Below are 24,569 nucleotides of genomic sequence, written 5' to 3' on the forward strand. Positions count from 1 at the left end.
GGTATCGGTAGGCTTGTCTAGTCCTCAAAAGTCAATATTTGTTTTGTGCTTCAAAAATAGCATTGTGGAAGATCTTGATAGATCTTAGGAAGTGGGCAGAAGTATTGTGCCATCTTGGGATAGGGGTAAAAGTTTGATTTCATAGTTGAGGTGTGAAACATAGCTGCAAGGATGACTCAAGGTAAAGAAGACCAAGGTGTGTAGGTGGGTTTATCACCCTATTTCTATTGACCTTTGTATCAGGTAATAATGCAGTAAGGAGAAACAAAAGAATCAACATCAATGCACACCATAACACATATTTTTGGTGAGGAAACCTGATAGGGGAAAAATATTGGTGGGATTTGTGACCCACAATATTTACTCACTGGCCAATATGAATAAATATTACTTAGTACAATAGGGGCCTGCACATGTAGGAAGGCCAACTGCCTAGAGCTCACTGCTCAACAACAAAAATGGAGTCCCATTGACTACACAATTGGATGGTTAAATCCAATAACAATGTACTGCTTCAAAATAGCATCTGCAATGCTGGATTCAGTACTGGTTTAAGTTCTGTCTGATACCTCTACCAAAAACCTTGCCAGTAAATGATTATGCTTGCACATAATAGACTCTGCTCTGCTTCTTATTCACTCTCAAAATAAACACATCAAAGTGCATAAACAACTATCAGGTATCATATCCCTATCTCATCTCAAATATCGTTTACATACACACATACCTACATATATTACTTACATTTCAAATGACCTACAAGATCTCATACATATATGAGTTTACAATACATCATGTTGGACATACAAATATAATTTACATTACAAACAATATTATTGCCAGGTCAGCTTTGGATGCTGGTATGATCTATTGTCAGTGTAAACTAGATGCCAGTGTGAATAAACCTTGTTGTATCTGCTAGTGCCGGTAGGTGAAGTCTGTTGCCAGTTGAACCTTGTTTCCACTTTGTTTCCATCAATTACAACATCTACCATTCTCATCTAAGTGTATAATGCCAACAAGATCCCCCTTTGGCATTGATGGCGACACTCATGAGAAAAATAAAAAATTGAAATCCAAAACTGAAAGTGCTCCCCCCTGAGAAAATGATCTCCTTCTGTTCACTTGTCACCATTCCATTTTTCTCACTATAACACTCTCCCTTTGACATCAATGACAAAGGATGTCAAAAGTATCAAAAATTCAAAAATTTACTTAGAACCCTGAAGCCAGTTATGTACAATCTGAAAAATATCTGCCAAAACTAAGTTAAGACCCTGCATGAATTTTGTATTGTTGAAAATTACTATCTCTGTCTGCTTGATCATCCCGGTGAGATAATGTATCTGTTTCTCTAGTGATCTTTCTCCTTGAATTGTTGCCTTGGATAGTGCATTCCGGTGTGTTAATAGACTATCCAATCTAGGACCAAGTTTATTCTTTAACTCCTAGGTTTTCATCTTCAACCTTGCTTTCTCTTTTTCCAAATTTTCAATTTTCTCTTCATGAATAACCATTTCCTGATCCAAAACTGATGCTAGTTCTGAAGAACCAATCATGTTATCTGCAATGTCATCAATCTCTTTCTGAGTTTTCCTTAACTATTCATCAATGTCTGTTGTTAAATGATGAGGTTTGCAGGCTTTCTGGTATAATTCCTTGTATTCCAAAATGGTGGAATTCAATGTTGGTAGCAATGAATCAATCTATTCTACACAATCCTTTATTGTTTTATCAAAGAATTCATCCTTTTCTTTATTTACTCTTTCTTGAATAGTTTCCTCATTTATTTTATCTAAAGACTAAATGTTAGAAGAAATGAATTTGGACAATGTGATCTACCTTGCACGTCGGTGCAATTATTTGCAGAATCGGTAGAGAGTCATCAATAGCCTTAAATGCTAAGGCATTGCATTCAGTTATCTTCTTTATAGAATCCAATAATACATCAGTGACAATTGTCAATTTGAAGTCCACAGTGGAAGTACTGGGAGAAGTGCTAGGTTCTGCAATAATTTTCTTCTCTTCTCCAGATACCTGTTCAGCCACCTTAACCACTTCCTTATTCTCATCCTTACTCTCATTCTTATTCTCAACCGGTTTAGATTCTATTTGTTCTTGTTCTTTTTCTGCCGGTATCTCAACATTCTCCTGAGTGTCAACTACCTTTACTGGTGATTCATATTTCTTTGGTGATGGAGCAGGTGCCAGTGAGGATTTTCTCTTCTTCTTCCTATCCACCATTTTGAATTCAGTAGCCTTATCACTATCAGAATCAGATGAGGTAGCAATAGGAGAAATAGGTGCTACCGGTTGCTGTTCTGATTTTATTTCTTGTGCAACAACACCACTCATCGGATCAAGTTTCAACAATCCCTTTTTAATAAATTCAACAAACATTGAAGCATCTTTCAATATTTTCTCTTTTCTTCCTCTGCTTCTGAATTTCAACATCTTTTTCAATAGTTTCATCATTTCCAAAGATATTTTCAGTCATTTCCAATGGATCATCTAGAAGTATCTTTGAAGATTCTAGAATGTGTGAATCCACTTCATAACCCATCTCAGTTACCCAGATAGTTCTAGGTCTAACTGCCTCCATCCATACTTCATCTCTCTTAATTACAAAGCATATATGTATGTCATACTTGTCAATAATGTTTTGAGGGATTCTTTCCCTTTGTCTTATTTTAGCTTTAAAGTCCTTGAAGTTATCTTTTACCTGTCAATTTGAGAATTAATCATTATCATCTCATAGGAACTATGAATGCATAGACTTGAAACAAAATTCAGCCTATTTGTATGTGCCACCTTATATCCAATAAACATACTTGCATATTTAACATTGTCATCAGTTATGTCGCTAACCCTGAGTGATCTATTATCTGATGTAGCGTTGATTAAGTTCATAACCTCTTTGTTTGGAATTTTGTTTTTCCTCTCAGGCCTAGTGCTGGTAGAAGGTAAACCTGTAACAACCCAAATTGCTTCCTTAGTGATTTTGAAAACTGAGTCTAGCCATAAAAATTCACTGTGAACTCTGCTAAGAACATAATAGATAATCTCATCTGAAAATTTAGGAAAGTGAAGGATGTCTACAAACCCTAGAACCTCCACAATCTTGTGTTCCAGTTTGACTACACCTTATTTGTCTATGATAACATTCATGAACATGTTCTTTAAATCCTCGGACCCTAAATCTTCAATGTTATAGTGAATGTATGCCCTAGGGTCTTCTGTAAATGCAACTCCCTTCAGGATTTTTGAAAATGTACCAATGGAGTCATCCATCTTAGCTATCTTAGGGATTATCTTAAAGACTGGTCTAGGATGCTTGATATTTTCCACAATAGTAGGGTTTGCAATGAATTCAGGAATGAAAGATGAAGAAACATTGCGATAAAATAAATACCTTTTAAGTAAAAACCTTGGATGCCCTGAAAAATATTTGTTGTTTCGCTTCTTGAATGATAGCACTCAACTTATGTGCTCTTTGAATACTTGAATGCTTGGTAAGTCGAAATGAGAAATTATAGTGCTTTATAACCAAAAAGTTAACTTACAACCGCAATAAATGCTTTGCCGGTTAAGTGAATAATCAACATATCTACTGTAAAAGAATAATTATGACTTCTTACCACCATTTGAGGGTAAAATGCATGATCTTCAATTAGTTTCCTTACCCCTAAGGATTATTCCTTAGTTAGATGAAGAATCTCCTATCGGTGTAGAGACAGATTCATCATTTCTCTGATCTCTCTTCTTGACCCATTGTTTAGTGAATTCTTGCTTGATTTCATTCACCTTTTCCTTTCCTTTGTCATTAGATCCTCTATTTTTTGTCGCTATATTCTTGCTTCTGCAAAATCTTGCAATATGCCCAATCTTGTTGCATTCATAACAGGTTACATTGTTTCTTTGAATAGCTTTTCCATAACCTTGTCCGGTTTGAGTTCTGAATTGATTAGATAGGTGTCCAAATCTACCACAAGCATAACATTTTACATTCATCCTGCAATTGTTTGAGTTATGACCATGTTTATTGCATTTGGAACATTGACTGGTGGATGAGTTTGTATTCTGATTATTCTTAAATCTGCACTGATTTTCTCTATGACCAAATTTGTTGCAATTAAAACATTTCCAATTGAATTTATAAGCATTGGGTTGCCTTATCATTTGCTGTGATCATGATTGTTTGGAGTTTCAGAACTTTCTCCATGTTAAAATCCAAGTCCAACTATTTCTCCATCAGGTTTTTGACTTTTCAGCATATCATCAAGCTTGTCTATACTCTTTTTGAATTTGTCCTTGTATTCATTTGCAGTGACCACTCACTTCCCAAAGTGCCAACTTGTCTCATAAGTTCCTCTTTGTCATGTTGCATGTGAGTCAACTCTGTTTTAAGCATATCATTATCATAACTAAGCCTTATAGATTCATCTGATCTTTCATTAATTCTTCTAACCAAATCTTCCTCATTCTTCTTTCTATCTTCAATATCCTTACATAGTCTCATGGTTAAATATTGCATCTCATTCCTCATGTTACTATTCTCTTGTCTCAGTTTCTCTGCAATATCTCTGAGAGTTTCTTTTCTTCATCATCTTGTTTTTGCAGTTGCTCATGTAATTCTTTTCTCTTTTTTTGTGCCCTGGCCAAGTTTTCTTGAAGTGGTTTGATGAATTCTTGAGCAGATCTGAGTTCCTTTTCTAGTTTGATATTCTTTAATTTTTCTGCATCAAAATCTTCAAGAGCCACTTCCAACTATTGTCTCAGGCTTTCCATCGGTACTAGTTTCAGAATCTTCCTCAAGATGTTAGGCTTCTGCAAATAGAGGATGAGGCTCTGATACCAATTGTTAGATATTTGGTTAACCCCAAAGACACTGAGACCGGGGGGGGTGAATCAGTGTCTGATTGGTAGATGAAAGATTTAAACTTATTTGCAACTTTATAACTGAAATTAATATACCAGTAAGCAAATAATAATGCAGTAAAGAGAAATAAAAGAATCAGCACCGATGCACACCATAACACAAATATTTTTGGCGATGAAATCTGGTAGGGGAAAAACCTTGGTGGGATTTGTGACCCACAATATTCTCACTAGCCAATATGAATAAATATTACTTAGTACAATAGGGGCTTGCACATGCAGGAAGGCCAACTGCCTAGAGCTCACTGCTCAACAACAAAAATGGAGTTCCACTAACTACATGATTGGATGGTTAAATCCAATAACAATGTATTGCTTCAAAATAGCATCTACAATGGTGGATTCAACAATCCTCCTCCGAGAAGCCTGGATAAGGACATTGAAAATAATTTTAGAGCTAGAGAAGTACTCTTGAGCACACTATCTCATTAGTAAATTATGGGATTAATTGACCAGTCTATTGTGAAGTCTATATGGGATACGTTGGAAGTTTTGAATGAAGGTGACCCTACTATTAAAATTGCTAAACTTGATGGTTACTAGGTAAGGTATGAGAACCTGAAGATGGAAGAAGATGAAAGGATTACTGCTTTCATGGAAATAGTTAATGAAATTGCTATGGGAATTCAGTGCTGTGGTGGATCTCTAAGGGAAGATGAGATTGTTTCTAAAGTTTTGAGAGCTTTTCCACTGACTTACAAGATGAAGGCTACTGCAATTAATGAGCTGAGGACAATGGCTAACACTTCTATTAACTGGGATAGTTTGGTTGGAAAATTGTCTGCTTTTAAACTTGAAGAATTTGGTCCTCAAGGAGTTGCAAAGGCTAATCTTCTTTTCATGCACCTACATCTTCAATCGGCAAGAGTGATTGGAAAGCTTTATATGCAAAGGAACTGGATGAAATGAAGAAAGAAGATGAAGAATTTGAGCAATTGGAAGCCCTATTTTCTAGAAGAGTACCTAAAGGTCTTGTTGGAAGTAATTATGAAGGAAAATCACCTTTTAAATATTTTGCATCTAGATGTCCTGAGAGGAATTCAAGATTTGAAGAGAGATAGAAAATATTTTTGGCCTAACCATGATTATCAGAACAAGCATAAGTATAGGAGAAACAAAGACAAATCATGTTACTATGTGGATGAGGAAGGTGTAACTGATTGTGATGATGAACTAACACAAGATTCAGATAGTGAATCTGGTAGCGGTAAGGAATGGGTATTTTTGGCTATTAAGGAAGATGCTCCGGTACCTGTTACTCAAAATGAGGAAAAGGCCCTTAATGCTAAAATTGAAGACAAGGATGAGTGGGTGATAGATAATGGTTGTTCACATCATATGACTGGAGATATAAGGAAGTTTTTATCTTTGCAAGAATTTGATGGTGGACTAGTTAGATTTGGAGATAACAAAGAATGCATGATCAGAGGAAGAGGAACTATATCATTGGATGGTAAGCATAATACTAATAATGTTTCTTATGTTTGTTAGTTCCCCCAATTTTCATTAAAATTTCAAACACAGAGGTTGCCTTTTGGTCATTCTTTCCCTTTTGGTCATATATTTTCTATCTTTGAACTCGAGTTCTTGAACCTTTTTAAAAGTTCAAGGTTCAAAGTTAAAAATGCGCTTAAAGGACTTCTCTTCATGGCTTTGTTCTCAGATAAGGTGGGCGCTTTATTGTAATTTGTGTTGAACTTGAACCGTTGAACCCCTTTTGGTTCAAGGTTCAAAGTTGGTCATGCATTGGTTTCGCCTTCGCTCATTAATTGTTATTTGTCTTGTTGTGAAGCAGATGTTCTATGTTGTTCTGTGTTATTTTTCATGTTTGAACTTGAACCTTTGAACCTTTTGGTTCTTGGTTCAAGGTTTAAAAGTCTGAATTCTTAAAAATCAAAAAGTTCTATGTAGAATTGATACATGCATCATAAAGTAAGGTGGCGGTAGGAAAATAGAATATTCTGGGGATTTCAAAAGGTTAGTTTCTAAAAATTATGACAAGCAATCATGATAGTTTATGAGTCATGCGATGAAGTGATCCAAAAATTAGATGCATGCCAATTATATGTCAAATCAGGCGATAGCTCACACGAACTTCCTTAATTTGTACAACTTGGTAAATTTTAAGTGTGATTTTGTCTATCATTGTTGCAGAAGCTAGCAATTGTCTTTAGAATTTTCTTCAGTTGTAATGCAAGCGGGAGAAATTGAAGGTATTTTGTCTACACATAGAAGCTTTTAAAGAATTTTCTATTGAAACCAGGCTAGTTTTAGTCATTCTCTCTTCTGTATTTTCTTATTTTGGAAATTAGATGTCGTTCGTTCTCCTTTGTTGTGTATAAAGTTCATTGCATCCCTGGAATTTCTTGTTTAAATGAGAGGTGCCATAATGAGGCCCACCTTGCCCAAACTGGGCCACAATTCTTGCCTGGTTAGTTCACTCCCAGAGATGGGAAATACTTCATTAGCTCTAGCAGACCATTCTGATTTTCTTGGGAGAGCTAAAAACCCAGTTTAGAACAATGATGGAAAGAATATTGAAGAGTGGTTTGGTTGAGGCCACCACATTCCCCATTGCTGCACCATACTCATGATGAATAATGATGAACAACAAATACCCAAACCGGTACTAAGAGGGGGGTGAATCAGTACAAATAAAAACTCTCCCAACAACTTATCTAGTGAAAGCAATACCAACTAGTTGTCACCATTACTGAACTTAACCATGGCAATACTAGTTAAACATAGTAAGACATCAGATACCATAAACTGATAAGTCTGATCACTTCAAATATGATCAATGCTTGACATCAACTTCACCCATAAACATATGCATGTGGTATACTAGTAATATCATAACCTGTTAACCCTGCATGCATAATCTTTCAACCAACACTTCATAAACATCACATGAAAAATGCATAACACATAACACAGAAATTTTTCACATGGAAACCCAAATGGGAAAAACCATGGTGGGGATGAATACCCACAAGCTTGTTTTTGAACTCTTTTGAAGCTCACCTTGTTAGGAGTCTAGCCTGGTTAAAGACTTTACAATAAGGTTCTGCTAGGAACCGATCCTGTTAGAGATCACCCGGTTAAGGGATGGCTATATACCCTGTTAAAGGTTGAAACCCTGTTAGAGGTTACCTCGCTAGAGGATTTGAAGAACTCAATGATCTTGAGTCACCTGGTTACATGTTTTACAATAAGCCTATTAAAGCTACTAGGTAAAGGGATTTTCCAACTATTGAAATGGTTAGAAGACAACAGGTAAAACTCTAATATGATAACAACACTACATGCCAAGGCATATCCTTTTCATTTCCTCTACTCTACAATCACACTTTGTAGCTTTCCACTCACTAGTCTGGCACGTATCTCATCACTCACATACACACAACATTTGCCAACAACTTACAATAACAAACATCATCAACCTTATAGACAACATTTAGGTCCGTAGCATAAACCCTAAACCCTATGCATCTTAGGTTTACAACACAGGTGGTCCAATCCTGACCGTCCAAACACATTGCATAGAGTATTACAATTTTCAAATAGATTACAAGACAATCTGCATCATTCATTCTTCACCACACATGGGAATCAATAACCCATCACACTTTCTTCTCATACCACTAAGAAAAATGATCATTCCCAAGGTAGACTTCAAACGCAGTCGATCTTATCATGCAAGATCCTTCACGTACACAAGGCTGATGTGGCAGCTCGATCTCATTCACATATCTTAGCTAACTCATCATAGAGTATCATCGATTGCATCGCAGAAGATGGATCGCCAAACCAACAACCATAGAGTTGAGACTACCAACCGGTAGTCACACTTAGTGAAACCCTGACATCGGTTCACTACGTCTCTTCATGTCTCTCCATACCAGTTCACCAACTTCTTTCAATTTGCATACCAGTTCACTTACACTTAGTGACATCAATGACAACATACATTATCATCATATCAATATGCCGGTTCATCATATGCCAATGATATCCAACAAATCAAAGTTGGTACTAGAATGTATGAATAGGTATGATGTAGAGCACATATGTATCAGGAATGTAAATGGCGAGGTGCTATTAAAAATTGATAGAGAAACTGTAATGGCAGCCATGGGTATACCTCATAAAGAGCCATATGAGGACTAGACTATTGGCACATCATATTCATTCTTCTCTAAGAAGAAGAACACTTATAAAAGTGTGATTGCAGGAAATTGGCTATTGAAGATTCAAAAAGGGGGCTCTATCTTGCCAAGGCCACTTACCAAAGAAAACTTCATATCAGTGGTGTGGGACATTGCCATTATTTTGAATAGGTTAAAAGGAAATGCCCATGCCTTTTATTGGGAAGACTAGATGCACTTCTATATCCAAGTCATGTTGAATGGGAGCGCCTACCCAGATTGGGGGCAAGTAATTGTAGAAAGATTGCATGAAAGTTTGAATAGGTTTGAAGGAATGAGTGGCTTCTTTATGTCATCATATTTGTTTTATATGCTTGCATGTACCCGATATTGGAATGGGTTGCATCATGAACCCTGGATTGATGGGATAAAGGTGTATGAATATTATCCTCACCTACAGGAACATAGATATGGAGAGAATTTTATGAGATGGAATGACATTTTCGCAGGGAGATTGGTTCACGAGTTGCAGGGAAACATAAATAAAATATTGACAATGAAGGCCGTGGAATTCATCGACATTTATGATAGTTATTTTATCCAATTTCCCCAGTTCACTAATATTTGAGTTGGTGGTTTTTCAGGGTGAACCTTTCAGGTTGTCTTGTTTGTGTTAGATAGTTATGTTTTAATTGAGGTTTGTCTTCAACTGACATACATTAACAAAAAGAGTGGAGGGAAGTTTGGGGTGATATTTCTTGTAGACCTTGGCCACTATAGCTTTGCATCTGTTTTAGACACATTGAACCTTGAACTTGAATTCAAAAGGTTGAAGCTTCAATCGTATGTTGTTAGATACAAATTTGATAGATGAGCATTTGCTAGAGAAAATTTAGAAGTGGATAGTGATTTTTAGCATGAACGTCAATTGGAGGATTATTGGGAGAACTGTGTTGATGAGTTCAGAGTCCGAAGAAGGCTGTGGTTAAGGTTCACAGTTTAACAAATTGGAACAATGGGCCTATCCATGAATGTTTCTGGGGTGCAAGAATAAGGAGATGAAGAATGTTAGTATTTTGGTATGGTTTTGTCATTGATGTCAAAACCTACTAATACACCTACTTTGAAGATCCAACAACATTCATTGGCAAGTAGTAAACTGTGCAATAGTTACTAGTATATGGTTCACTGACAGGATATATTGTTCACCGATACCTAGAATGATATGGAAGACACTTGATAATGTCGAAGACATCATGTCGACACTTTATTTTGAAGAAATAATCATTGGTATATTCATATTTGCATATTTTCTTTTACCGACAAATAGGTCCAGGTTATCTAGGGTTACACCGACAAGTTTATCTTTTCCAAATTAGCATGGCACGCTATGGAGATGATTTATTATTGTTGTAAATGCATTAAGACAACATGTTCAATCGGTTATTGCATCGGATATTATATTGTATGTAAAATGTTTTTATTGTAATATCTTGTAGAGCTGACCTACTAAAATTGGTCTTAGGGTATGGTATAAATGTAAGATCTTATTTGTAAGATCAAGTGTGGAATGCGAAAAAGAATTAAGTGAAGGTATATGCGAGATCAAATAGGGATATACACGAAGACATCATTTGAAGGTGAAGTTAGGTTTTTGTAGAAGCATATCAACATTACACCGGTACTGAATCCAGCATATGAAGATGCTATCTTGTGCAGTACATTCTTATTGGATTTAACCATCCAATTGTAGTCAGTGTGACTCCCATTTTGTGATTGAGCAGTGAGCTCTAGGTTGTTGGCCTTTCTACATGTGCAGACTCCATTTATGTACACTTACTATCTGCAGTAGTATTATCTGATTGTGGTTAAGGTTTCCCACTGTGGTTTTTCCCCTTATAGGGTTTCCACATACAAATATTGGTGTCATGTGTTGTGGATGACTTTATGTTTATGTTTCATGCATTAATCCTTACCGGTATATCAATTTACTATTAAAACTGTCAACCGACGTACTTAACTGGTTTACCGATATTAAGCATTAAGTTGGTTAATAAGTTTTTGGTTTGAATTTATTTGACAACTGATTCACCCCCCCCCTCCCCCCCCCCCTCTCAGTTGTCTCTGGGACCTAACAATTGGTATCAGAGCCTAGTCCTCTTTTGTAGAAGTTTAACAACTTGAGGAGATCCAATGTCTACTAATTATTTCAGGAAGGATAGTCCTAAACTTGATGGAACCAACTATAGGATATGGAAGATCAAAATGGAGACACATTTGAATTGCATTGGTAAAGACATCTGGGAAATTAATAAGATTGGTTATACTGCTACTGTAGCTAGTCAGACTGCTCCAACTACTTTAGCCAAAGAAGAAGAGAATGATTGCAAAGCAAGAGAAGCACTTTTGAGCGCATTATCAGATCAACAAATCATTGGATTATGAGATAGGTCTACTGCTAAAGATATTTGGGATCATTTGGAAACACTGAATGAAGGAGATTCCATAGTCAAGATTGCAAAACTTGAAATCTTTTGAGTCAGGTATGAACATCTGAAAATGGAAGAAGATGAAAGGATTTCTTCTTTTATGGAAAGAGTAAATGAAATTGTTTTGGGTATTAAATGTTGTGGAGGAACCTTGAGTGAGGATGAAATTGTTTCAAAAATCTTAAGAGGTTTGCCGTTGGCATATAAAATGAAGGTTACTGCTATAAATGAGTTAAGAACAATGCCTAATACATCAGTAACTAGGGATACATTGATTGGAAAAATTTCAGCCTTTGAAATTGAGGAATTTGGTCCTGTTGCTATAAAGATTGATTTGGCCTTTAAAGCATCAACATCATCTGCTCCATCGTTTGACAAATCAGATTGGAGAGCCTTTTATGCAAGAGAACTTGAAGAATCCAGAAGGGAGAATGAAGAGCTTGAAGAGCTTGAAGCACTATTTGCAAGGAAAATGCCAAAAGGTCCAATTGGAAGTAAGTATGAAGGTAAAGCACCCTTTAAATGTTTTAACTACAATAAGATTGGTCATATGGCTTCAAGATGCCCTGATAGACATGCTAGACTAAGAGAAGAAGCTAGAAGAACATACAAGCCTAATCCTAAATATCAGAGATATAGATTTAAAAAGAACAAAGATAAATCTTGTTACATTGCTGATGAAGGTGTGACTGATGATTCTAATGAGGATCCAACAGACAATGGATGGGTTTTTGTTTCTATAACAGAAGATCAACCGACACCTACTGCTCAACCGGTAGAACAAGCCCTAGCAACTAAAGTTGAAGCAAAGTATGAATGGATTATTGACTCAGGATGCTCACATCATATGACTGGAGACAAAGGTAAATTCTTGAACTTTCAAGAATACAATGGAGGTTTTGTAAGATTTGGAGATGACAAAGCCTCTTCAATCAAAGGTAAGGGTTCAATATCTCTTGATGGTAAACATAACACTGACAATGTCTACTATGTTGAAAGATTAAAGCATAATCTTTTAAGTGTTGGTCAATTAGTTGAGAAGGGATTTCAGTTACAATTTAAAAATGGAAAATGCAAAATCATGAATAGAACTGGTTTGGAAATTGCAATCGGTAATAAAACTAGAGGCAATATCTTTCATTTGAATAATAGTGAAAAGGCATGCTTAATTGCACATATAGATGAAAGTTGGTTATGGCATAAGAGACTATGTCATGTAAACTTTGATTGCATAGTAAAAATCAGTACTTCTAAGGCAGTTAGAGATCTACCTAAAATTGTGAAACCTCAGAATACAATTTGTAAGGAATGTCAATTTGGAAAACAAGTTAGAGCTAGTTTCAAAAGTATTCCAAAAAAATCCTATAATGCTCTTGATTTAATTCACACTGATTTATGTGGTCCAACCAGAACTAGAAGCTTACAAGGTGATAGATATTTCATGCTAATTATTGATGATTATTCTAGAATGTGTTGGGTTACTTTTCTCAGAGAGAAGTCAGAAGCACTTGGTAAGTTCAAACTATTCAAAGCAATAGTTGAAAATGAAACCGGTAAGAAAATCAAATATTTAAGATCAGATCAAGGAGGAGAATTCACATTTAAAGACTTTAATACATTCCTTGAAGTGAATGGAATCAAAAGACAGTTATCAGCACCTCGGACACCACAACAGAATGGAGTTGTTGAAAGGAAAAATAGAACTATCTTGGATGCAGCTAGAAGTATGTTATCAGAAGCAAATCTACCACATGTGTATTGGAGAGAGGCAGTTAGCACTGCTGTCTATACATTCAACAAAGTTCACATCAAAGGTGAAACTGGTAAGACCCCTCATGAACTATGGTTTGGTAATACTCCTACTCTTAAGTATTTTAGAATTTTTGGAAGTAAATGTTATATTAGAAGAGATGAGTATATTGGAAAATTTGATCATAGAAGTGATGAAGGAATATTTCTTGGTTATTCATCTAAGAGCAAGGCATATAGATGTTTTAATAAAAGATTGCAGAAAATTGTTGAAAGTACAAATGTAAAGATTGATGAACAATTCAGAGGAACTTCAAAGTATATAGACTCTGAACCGGCAACATAAATTATGACAAATAAACCTATACTGAATCCACCTGTACAAAATGAAGATCCAGTTACCCTGGTATCATCAGAAGATTCCACAATAATTGAAGAACAACAACAAACTAAGACACCCCGGTATGTAGGATTGAATCATTCTAAAGATCAGATAATTGGAAACAAATTCAAAGGAGTTATGACAAGAGGAAGATTGGCAAATGAAGAGGTATGTCTTATTTCTCAAATCGAACCATCATCTATTAATGAGGCATGTGAAGATAAATTTTGGATTAAAGCTATGGAAGAAGAATTAGGACAAATTGAGAAAAATAATACTTGGAAATTAGTTCCTCGGCCTAAAGATAAAAATGTAATTGGAACTAAATGGATATTTAGAAACAAACTTAATTAAGATGGTAAGGTTGTCAGAAATAAAGCAAGAATAGTGTGTAAGGGATATTCTCAGAAAGAAGGAGTTGATTACAATGAAACCTTTGCACCGGTAGCCAGAATTGAGGTAGTTAGATTATTCTTGGCTTTACAGCTCACAAGGATTACAAAGTTTATCAAATGGACATTAAATGTGCATTTTTGAATGGAGATCTTGAAGAAGAAGTATATATTGAACAACCTGATGGATTTCCTTTGATAGATGACAATGATATGGTTTGCAGGTTAAGAAAAGCTCTGTATGGATTGAAACAAGCCCCAAGAGCTTGGTATGCAAGGTTGGATAAGTATCTTTTAAAGATTGGTTTTACTAAAGGAAATGCAAATAGCAATTTATACTACAAAGTAACTAATGATGACATCTTTATTATTGAAGTATTTGTTGATGATATAATCTTTGGAGGTGAAGATGGATTATGTAAGGAATTTTCTCTTGAAATACAACAAGAATTTGAAATGTCTATGATTGGAGAAATAAAATTCTTTTTAGGTTTGCAAATTTCTCAGACTTATAAAGGTATATTTTTGAGTCAATCCAAGTACTTGAAAAAATTACTAAAGAAATTTGGGATGGAGAACTCTAAACCGGTAAGTACACCTATGACTACAAATGACAAATTATCTCAAAGGGATGAATCTACACCTGTTAATCCAACTAGATACAAATCTATGATAGGAGGTTTACTATATTTAACACAAACCAGGCCTAATATTATGAATGCAGTATGTATTGTTTCTAGATTTCAGAGTAATCCTAGGGAAAATCATGAATCAGCAGTAAAAAGGATTTTCCAGTACTTACAAGGCACAACAAATCTTGGATTATGGTATCCTAAAGATGAAAAATTTGATCTATGTGCATACACAGATGCAAATTGGGTAGGAGATATAGATGATAGAAAGAGCACCACTGGAGGAGCATTCTTTCTTGGAAAGAGATTAGTTTCTTGGTTGAGTAAGAAATAGAGTTGTACATCTTTATCAACAGCAGAATTAGAATATGTTGGAGCAGCAACAAACTATACACAGGTATTATGGCTTAAGCAAATGTTGAAAAACATAAAGGTAAAATGCAAGGAACCTATTACTATATACTGTGATAACATTGTAGCAATTGATATATCTAAGAATCTAGTATTACACTCTAAAACAAAACATGTTTCTATCAAACTGAATTTTCTAAGGGAAAAAGTTGAAGAAAAGGAGATAAAATTGGTTTATGTGTGTAGACACCTAAAATTGTCCAGTCTAATTAAATAAATATTTTATTTATTTAATTATCTAAGCCTAATTCTTCTATTAATTAAATAAATCCTTATTTATTTAATTAATTCATTTATCCTCTTCTAGCCTTATTTCTCATTTAAATAAATACCTTTATTTATTTAAATTATCATTTTCCTAAATTAAATAAATATCTTATTTATTTAATTGATCCCACTTCTTCTATTAATTAAATAAATCTTTATTTATTTAATTAATTCATTAGCCTTTTCTACCCATGACACATGTCATTCATCTCTTAATTCATACATTACCTACCCCTCTCATTATTTTATTATTTCTTTTACCTACCCTATAATCATGGCCAAGCCCCTTTTACACCTCTCAATCTTATCCCTCCATTTCATATAGTGTCTTCTATATAAGGAGATGCTTCCTTCATTATCAAACCCTAATGACCTAAGGAGCTAACTACTTGATCAATTGACTACACTACGATCCTACTTGCAACCACATTCCATTCTTTGTTGAGCTCTTGTGCACATAAAATTTGAGAGCAAATATATCAAGCAAGATCAATGGAGATAGGAAGAATGGAGATCAAAACTCTATTGGACATGTGATGGTATAATCTTTGTGATCTTATGTGATTTGCATTGTCTTAGGTAATCTTCATATGTTATGGTGGATCTTTGTTGATTGTTAGGTTAGAGTTTTGTGGTTGAATTCATTTAGCCTTTCAATATTGTTATTATTGTTATCCATTTTCACCATATACATTTTGGCACACCCAGTGGGACTCTTGTCCCTTTTGCATTTAACCTTTGGTTGTAGATTTTGTGTTTGAAGTTGCAGATCTGGCATTTCCGACAACATTTTCAACATTTTCGCATCTGCATACTTTCGGATCGCGTTTTTGATTTTCTGGCGCGTCTGCGACATCTGGAATCGCGTCCGTCTTTTCGACAAAATTTTATTTTGCAGGTTTCCGAAAGGCGCGTCTGTGTTACTCAAACGCGTCTGTGTCATTTTAATCCGCGTCTGAGTCTGGGAAGCGCGTCTGTGGTTTTTATAAGTGTCTGTGATTCACAGAACCGCGTCTGTGTCACAGAGGCGCGTCTGTGTAGAGGGTAACCGCATCTGTGTTCACCAGTTTTGAAATTTTGCATTTTTCATTGATTCAGTTTTCGGATTTTGCATTTAGGGTTTCAGATTTGGTTTATTTTTGGACTAACATTTTCAGATCTAGCTAACAAAATTGGTGCAGCTTGTCTTGGAAGAAAAATCATTTGGTTGAAGGCCCCTATTTTCACAAAGTCTTTTGGGTTTTAAAATTTACCTAACTTGTGGGCATGCAGGAAAGGGTGATTATTTCAAACAAATCCAAACTACTAACAACTCTTTGTTGCAGATCCTTGGCGAGGGTTTTTGGATTTTTATTGTGTGCCTTGTTTTCATAGACTAGCAAACACTTCCATTGGTGCACTAAAATTGAATCATTGTCTTTTGTGTCTTGAGCAATAGACTCTTTTTGTTTAAATCTTTAGAGGGCCTGTCTTCCCGTGTGGTCATTAGGACTACTAGTGAGAAGAGAACGACCCAAGTGGTAGCAAAAGAAAAGCCATCTTCTTCCAAACCACTATAAATAAATGTATTCATGGTGAAAACTATGAATAACATGTGCTGATTAGTTCATACCGACACTATGTCTCCCCATAAACCTGTTTGATCAAATTTATTTGATTAGTTGTAGGGCGTAACCCCTACCGGTTGGGAGCCTTCTGTATTTACAGAGCTGAAAGTGCCGCATGTATGGCCACACGAGCATATGCCCTTACTAGCACCTTTTTGTTTTAGAGGCCCAAATCCTTCTAGTTGTTGGGGCAGGAGCTCGGACCTCTGGTAGCAGCCCACACACATACGGTTCTTAGTAGAGATACAAAGTTCGCCATGGGGAGTTTTCATGGGGACTGATGCTTGGCTGACCCGAGAAGTGAGTGCCGAGGGTGGAGCCAGTGAGGTCAAGCATCTAAGTATCCACTCTGAATAGCATAGCCTCGGGGGTAAAACCCCATGTGGGATCAACAACTATTGTCTTGGCTAGCCATAAGAATTGTGCTTGACTTATTTTAAACATTCAAAACCAAACAGCAAAACATTGTGTCTTTTGTGTCTTCAAGTGTATGCAAAACATTTTTACATCAAACAACACACTTTTCTTGGAGTTATTTTGGGAGTCTAGACACTTGCAAACATTGAGTCTTTATCAACACTGTGTCCTCTTGTCATGAAAATCAGTCAAACAGTCAGATTTGATCACAACTAAACAACTTCACAGCTTGGAAAAATTGCACAAAATTTGCAGAAACGCGTTTGTGTCGGGCATAATAGTGTCTATGTTGTCTAGCCGCGTCTGTGAAGGACAGAATCGCGTCTGTGTTCCAACAGTCAACATTGCATTTGGCAAACAAAAAAAAAAATCTCAGAAGTGCGTCTGTGTTAAACAGAGCCGCGTCTGTGTCGGGAAACCGCGTTTGTGAAGTATATAGGCGCGTCTGTGTCCAGAATTAAAAAACTGTTACAGTCCAGCAAACAACACAGTCAGTTTCGAAATTCTTGAGCTTCCTAGGTCATCTCTCTAGGGTTTCAATTAACGTTCAACCTGTCCTTGGGTCTCACAAAGTCTATCATTGCTTCACATCTTACATTACATTCACATTTGTCTAAACTTGAGTCAAAAGGTCACTTGCTTGTCCTCATCATACTTTGTCAACACACTACATACAACAACACTTTGCTAAGTGGTCCCTCATTAAGGTTTCTTACCTTTGGGTCTCATTTGGTTTTACTTAGAGTCAACCACTTACCTCATCAAGAGAAACTATCCTCTCTTTGGAAGTCACACCTACTCTACTACATACATACTTGGTCTTACACTTTGGACGTTGCAAGTACACTTCAAATTCATTTACATTCCATCCAACTCTTGGTCTTCCATACTCTTTCCATTTTTCATCTAGTCTCTCACATCTTGGTCAATACCTAGTTCATGGTTGAAACCCGTCTTCAAAAATCTAGGAGAGAAACTAAAGAGGCTCAAGAGTCCGCAAACATGAGTTCTTATGAGTATGACAATGATATCTTTTTCAATTCTGATCATACTACATTACCTGATGTGGATGTCTATAGAAACATTCCAAATGTTGAGAACATGGACACTATAAACAACAATGCTACACACAATGACAATGTGGACAACTTTTCAGTACATTCAGCAGATGTGGAAGAATCCATCATGAATCCCCATTTCAATCGATTGGTTGAGGAAATAATGAGGAGGGATAGGCAATACTTCTTACAAATGATGGCACAAAGTGGAGCCAAGATACCTCATGATTTTGACATGTCTCAAATAATGGAAAATCGACCTTTGCAACAACCTCACCCCAATATGGATCAAAGGAGACCTAATAGTGGAGGAAATAGAGGACCACACATGGTACCTGAATCACCATCAGCTTTGCTTCAAAAACCAGAGGTCCCACATACACATGGTCAAACATATGATACTCACCTTCACAGACCATTATGGAAGTCTTATGGAGAAAAATATGCTCAATCACATATCAATGCTAAGGATCAACCACCAAAGCAATTGGATGTTCAAAGGCATGCTCAAAATTTGGACACAAGGAAACCTCATGTCAAATTTGGGGGCAACACAATGGAACATGACATGCCTGTAGAATATGGTATACATACACAAAATAGATATGGTGTTCCTCAACATGAATCTATACCAAGTGGTCCATATACGCAGCATCATTATAGACCTCCTCCATATGAACATGTGTATGATCAATATCATCCATATATGCAACATGCACCTCCTCCAATGGGTACCTTGAACATAGGATATGGTCCAAGAAGTCGATATCCACCAAAGAGAAATTTGGAGCAACAAATCAGGGACTTACAAAAGAAAATGGAGGACATAAATACACCGAAGCCAACATACACAATGAGAGACATATGTCCTTATCCATTTGACAAGAGCATTCCAATGCCTCCATTTCCTACACACTTTGTGACGCCTAAATTTGACAAGTATAGAGGAAAAGGGGATCCTAAGGCACACATAAGATAGTTTTTCATAGCTTGCATTGAGGTAGCAGCAGAAGAGACATATTTGATGAGATTATTCCCACAAAGCTTAGGTGATCAAGCTATGGAATGGTTCTCCCAACTACCACCTGGTATTAAGTCATGGGGTGACTTAGCAGAGGCATTTATTCAACATTTCTCCTACAATATAGAGACAGACATATCAGTCACTACTTTGTGCAACACCAAGCAAAAAGAGGGAGAATCTTTTGCATCATTTTTACAAAGATGGAGAAATCTAGCCAGCAGATGCTCTTGTGAAATTCCACAAAAACAAATGGTAGAGATGTTCACCCAAAATGTTAACAAAGAGATTGGCTATGATCTAAGGAAAGCTTGTTTGTCTACCTTCAAGGACGTCATAGAAAAAGGCTTAGCGATAGAAAAGGTCCTAATTGAACAAGGAGTCGTTAAAATATTCAAGGAAAACAAAGATGACTTTAAAGGCAAAGACAAGCCAAGATTTTGGAATAAAAACAAGAACACAATCAATGATGGTGTTGTTGATGCCAACACAGTGCGACCCAAATTCATTTTTTTTGGATCAAGTTCTACAAACAATCAAGTGAATACTCAAACAACTTCCAGATCATGAAGGAAGTACACCCCATTGGGAGAACCACTTGAGCCAGTCTTCAAGAAGCTAGTGGCAAACAAGGTAATCACAGTTCTAGATTTTCCTCCATATGAACCAAAGGTTAAACCAAATTGGTGGAATGATGATGAGTATTGTGAATTTCATAAGAGAAAGGGTCATAAGATAGGAAATTGTCATCGACTGAAGAACATCATACAAGATCTCATTGATAGAGGTGATATTGAGATTGAGGGACATTCATCCAATCAAGAACATGAGATGTTTAAGGAACCATTCCCAAAACATGACAAGGGAAAAGCTAAAGCCACAGAGGATCAAACCAACTATACCAAAGCATCGTACAACTATGATTTAACTATCAATCACATCTCGATGGACAATTACATCTCTACCATTATCATCAAGGACAAAAACCCTGAAAATTCTACCCAGAGACCCAAGATTGTCTTAAAAGGTGTTGGATCTTCTTCCGAACCTACCTTTGAATGTCATGTTACAACCCGCCGAGGTAAAATAACTTTGCAAGGTGCTCCAACTAAAAACACCACTTCTTCATCAACCAAACCTGAGTATGACCTTGTAGAACAGCTAGGGAAGACACCCATGCTCATCTCCATTCTTGAACTATTACGCATATCTCCTGCACATAAAGCCATTCTTGACAAAATCTTGAGAGATACTGCTGTTCCTACTGATCTGAACATGGACCAGTTTCAAGCCATGGTGGGATACCTTTCCATTCCACACTCCCTTACTTTCACAGAAGCTGATGATGCCTCTGTAAGTCAGCCGCATAATGCGCCATTACACATTGAAGCCTTCATACACAAACATCGAATAAAATGAGTCCTGATAGATGGAGGAGCAGGTCTAAACATTTGCACATTAAGCACTATCACACAATTGGGATATTCTGATAAAGCTGTGAATTCTACAAATATGATCACCATTAAGGCATATGATGATGAAGAGCATTCATCCAAGGGTATAGTCATCTTACCTCTCAGAGTTGGGCCAGTTACAAAGGATGTGGTCTGTCAAGTCCTGGATTTAAATCTCACTTATAACATATTGTTAGGACGTCCTTGGATCCATGAAATGAGGGCAGTTCCATCCACATATCACCAATGCATTAAGTTTCCTCATAATGGAGTGGAGGTAACAGTTAACGACGATCCTAATCCATTCATATATTGCAATAACCTGAAATCAAAGACTGAGACCATCATTCCTAGTAATCGGGAGGTTGTTCCTTCGTCGGCATACATTGATCCTGAGTCATTAAAACCTTCGACATCCAAACAAGGTGAGCTTAGAAGCAAGTTTCAGGACAAAGGCATGGGGGAATATACTTTCAATCAGACCATGTACTTAAGACAAGTCATGAGTTCCCCAAAAGAATATGGAAGACCACATCCTAACAAGCAAATCTCCATCATGATGCTCAAATGGGACCCTACTACCTTTCAAAGATGGGGTGAGCTAGAAGAGGAAGGTTTATACCAAATTCTTTTCAGAGATAATGAAGAGGAAACACAAGATCACGTCAATCTACCATGTGAGAAATATGGCAAAGGCTTCAAAATTCTATGAAAATTTGGGTATGATGGAAAAAGCCCTCTGGGGTTACGAAAGGAAGGCATCATTGAACCTTTACAACCTGAATTGACTTTCAAGAAGGAACGCTCGAAAGGACTTGGTTTCTTAACTTCCAAGGTCCACACCCAAAGGATAAAAGAAGCCTTACAAATCAAAGCTACCAAAATTCAACAAGAGAATCACTATTCCACAGATTCCAACGAATGGGAATGGGGTTCCGACAAGTCTTCCAGTGACTACGAGCTCACCGAGACATTCAGAGAGCTAGGTGAACCCACAGAAGAGGAGGAGTTTTATAACAAATTCAGAGTTGGTCAAGAAACAACCCATGAGGAGTCTACACAGTCCTTGTCTCAAGGTTCTAGGTTGAAATCACATAGGATGAGAACACCTGTCCCAGAATGCGCTACTAGTGATGATAATTTGGATTCGCTCGTGATCGAGACTAATGAGGAGAGTGCCATCGAGGACCTCGATAATTACCTTGACATACTCGAATATAACCACATCTTCACTCTTAGCCCCGCTGACTTTGAAGACATTAATGGCCTTCCCCTTGTTCACCACCAACTCATTGACTGGGATCATGAAGGGCCTGCACAGTTGGATACATTTCAAAACGATGAAGCTTTTATTGACTATCTAGGCATACGAGATGATCTTCCCCCTGGAGACCATAAAGCGGGATACACTATAGAACTCAATAGCGTGGCATATTTTGGTGAGGGTGTCAGACCTTCTAGTCGCAAAAATGTGAAAATCAGAACAAATCAAGGGTCTTATGGTGAAAACCACATTGTGGCGCTATCTGACCCCAAAAAAGTAAAAAGAAAGGACGTATCTGAGGGTGAAAACCTCTCTGAGGCACCCAAAGATGGAAGGCTCGACATTCTCCCAGCATCATATGAGGAAAAATCATCCATGTTGGTAGAGGAGACTATCAAAACAAACATCGATACAGAAGAGGTTCCACACAACATATTCCTAGCTCAATCACTGACAGAGTCTGAAAGGTCAAAATTCATAAGTTTCTTCAAAAAGTGACAAATCAACTTCGCCTGGTCATACGCTGATATGCTTGGATTGGATCCGGAGTTGGTAATGCATCATCTGACAGTCAAACCGGGGGCAAAACTAGTAAAACAAAAATTAAGAAAAATGCATCCACAAGTGGCATTACTAGTCAAAGCAGAACTTAAGAAATTACTCGATGTCGGATTCATACGCCCAATTGATTATCCTGAATGGATCTCCAACTTGGTACCTGTCAGTAAACCAGATCGCAACATCAGAATTTGCACAGATTTCAGAGACATCAACAAAGCTTGTCCAAAGGATGACTTCCCATTACCAAACATTGACTTGATTGTTGATCTCACAACAGGTCATGAAATGCTATCATTAATGGATGGATTCTCTAGCTATAATCAGATAAGAATCGCACCCGAGGATCAACACAAAACATCATTTACTTGTCCATGGGGAACTTTCTGCTGGAATGTCATGCCTTTCGGGCTAAAGAATGCAGGTGCTACATATCAAAGAGCCATGACTACTATCTTTCATGATCTCATGCATGTAAGTGTGGAAGATTATGTTGATGACCTCTTGGTCAAATCAATAGACAAAAATACACATTTGGACATACTTTCAGTTGCCTTTGATCGGTTGGAAAAATACAAAGTAAGATTAAACCCTAAGAAATGTGTCTTTGGAGTAACCTCTGGGAAGCTCCTAGGATTTATTGTATCTAAAAGAGGAATTGAAGCGGATCCAGCAAAAGTCAAAGCTATCTTGGAAATGCAACCACCAAGAAATATTAGTCAACTTCGATCCTTACAAGGCAGACTCCAGTCCATTCGAAGATTCATAACACAACTGGCAGATAAGTGTAATCCTTTTCAGCACCTGCTACATAAAAACATCAAATTCAAATGGGATGACAACTATCAACAGGCTTTCCAGATGCTCAAAGATTATCTTCTAAATCCGCTAGTTCTGATGCCACCAGTTCTAGATCAACCACTGTTATTATACATTTCAGCTACTCCAACAGCATTGGGGGCACTCTTAGCGCAACAAATTTCCGAAGACAAGTAAAAAGTAGTATATTATATCAGTCGCACATTGGTGGGATATGAGCTAAACTACACACCAATTGAGCGTGCATGCCTCGCTGTGGTCTTTGCTTCACAGAAATTATGACATTACATGCTTACTCATACGACAAAGTTAGTTGCAAGGATAGATCCATTGAAATACCTTCTCAATAAGGCAACACTTACTGGGTGACTGACCAAATGGGTAATGATACTGAGTGAATTCGACATCGAGTATGTGGATAGAAAAGCAATAAAAGGACAAGCCATCGCAGATCAATTAGCAGATGCTCCCATGATCGATGATGTTCCTCTAAGTTCAGAATTTCCAGATGAATCCATTTTGACAATGTCACATGCAAAGCCATGACAACTATACTTTGACGGCTCATATACACAGCATGGGGCAGGAGTTGGCATCCTCTTTATAACTCCTCAAGGGGATTCTATACCAAAATCATACCGCTTATCATTTCCTTGCACTAACAATATAGCGGAATATGAGACATTAACAACAGGATTATGAATTGCAGTTCAATGGAAGATCCAGGAACTTCATGTTTTTGGGGACTCCAAACTTGTTATCCGTCAAGCAACTGATAATTACCAAACAAAAGATGAAAATTTAATGCCTTATAAACAAATGGTGGATGGTCTGAAACAACATTTCACAAAGATAGACTTTGAGCAGATACCAAGAGAGCAGACTCGTGCCGCAGATGCCATGGCTACAATTGCTTCACTGATCGATCTACCTCCAAACGAGACCCGCTATGAGTTCTTGGTG

The sequence above is a fragment of the Cryptomeria japonica genome, chromosome 8 (assembly GCF_030272615.1).
Source record: "Cryptomeria japonica chromosome 8, Sugi_1.0, whole genome shotgun sequence".
Classification (NCBI taxonomy): domain Eukaryota; kingdom Viridiplantae; phylum Streptophyta; class Pinopsida; order Cupressales; family Cupressaceae; genus Cryptomeria; species Cryptomeria japonica.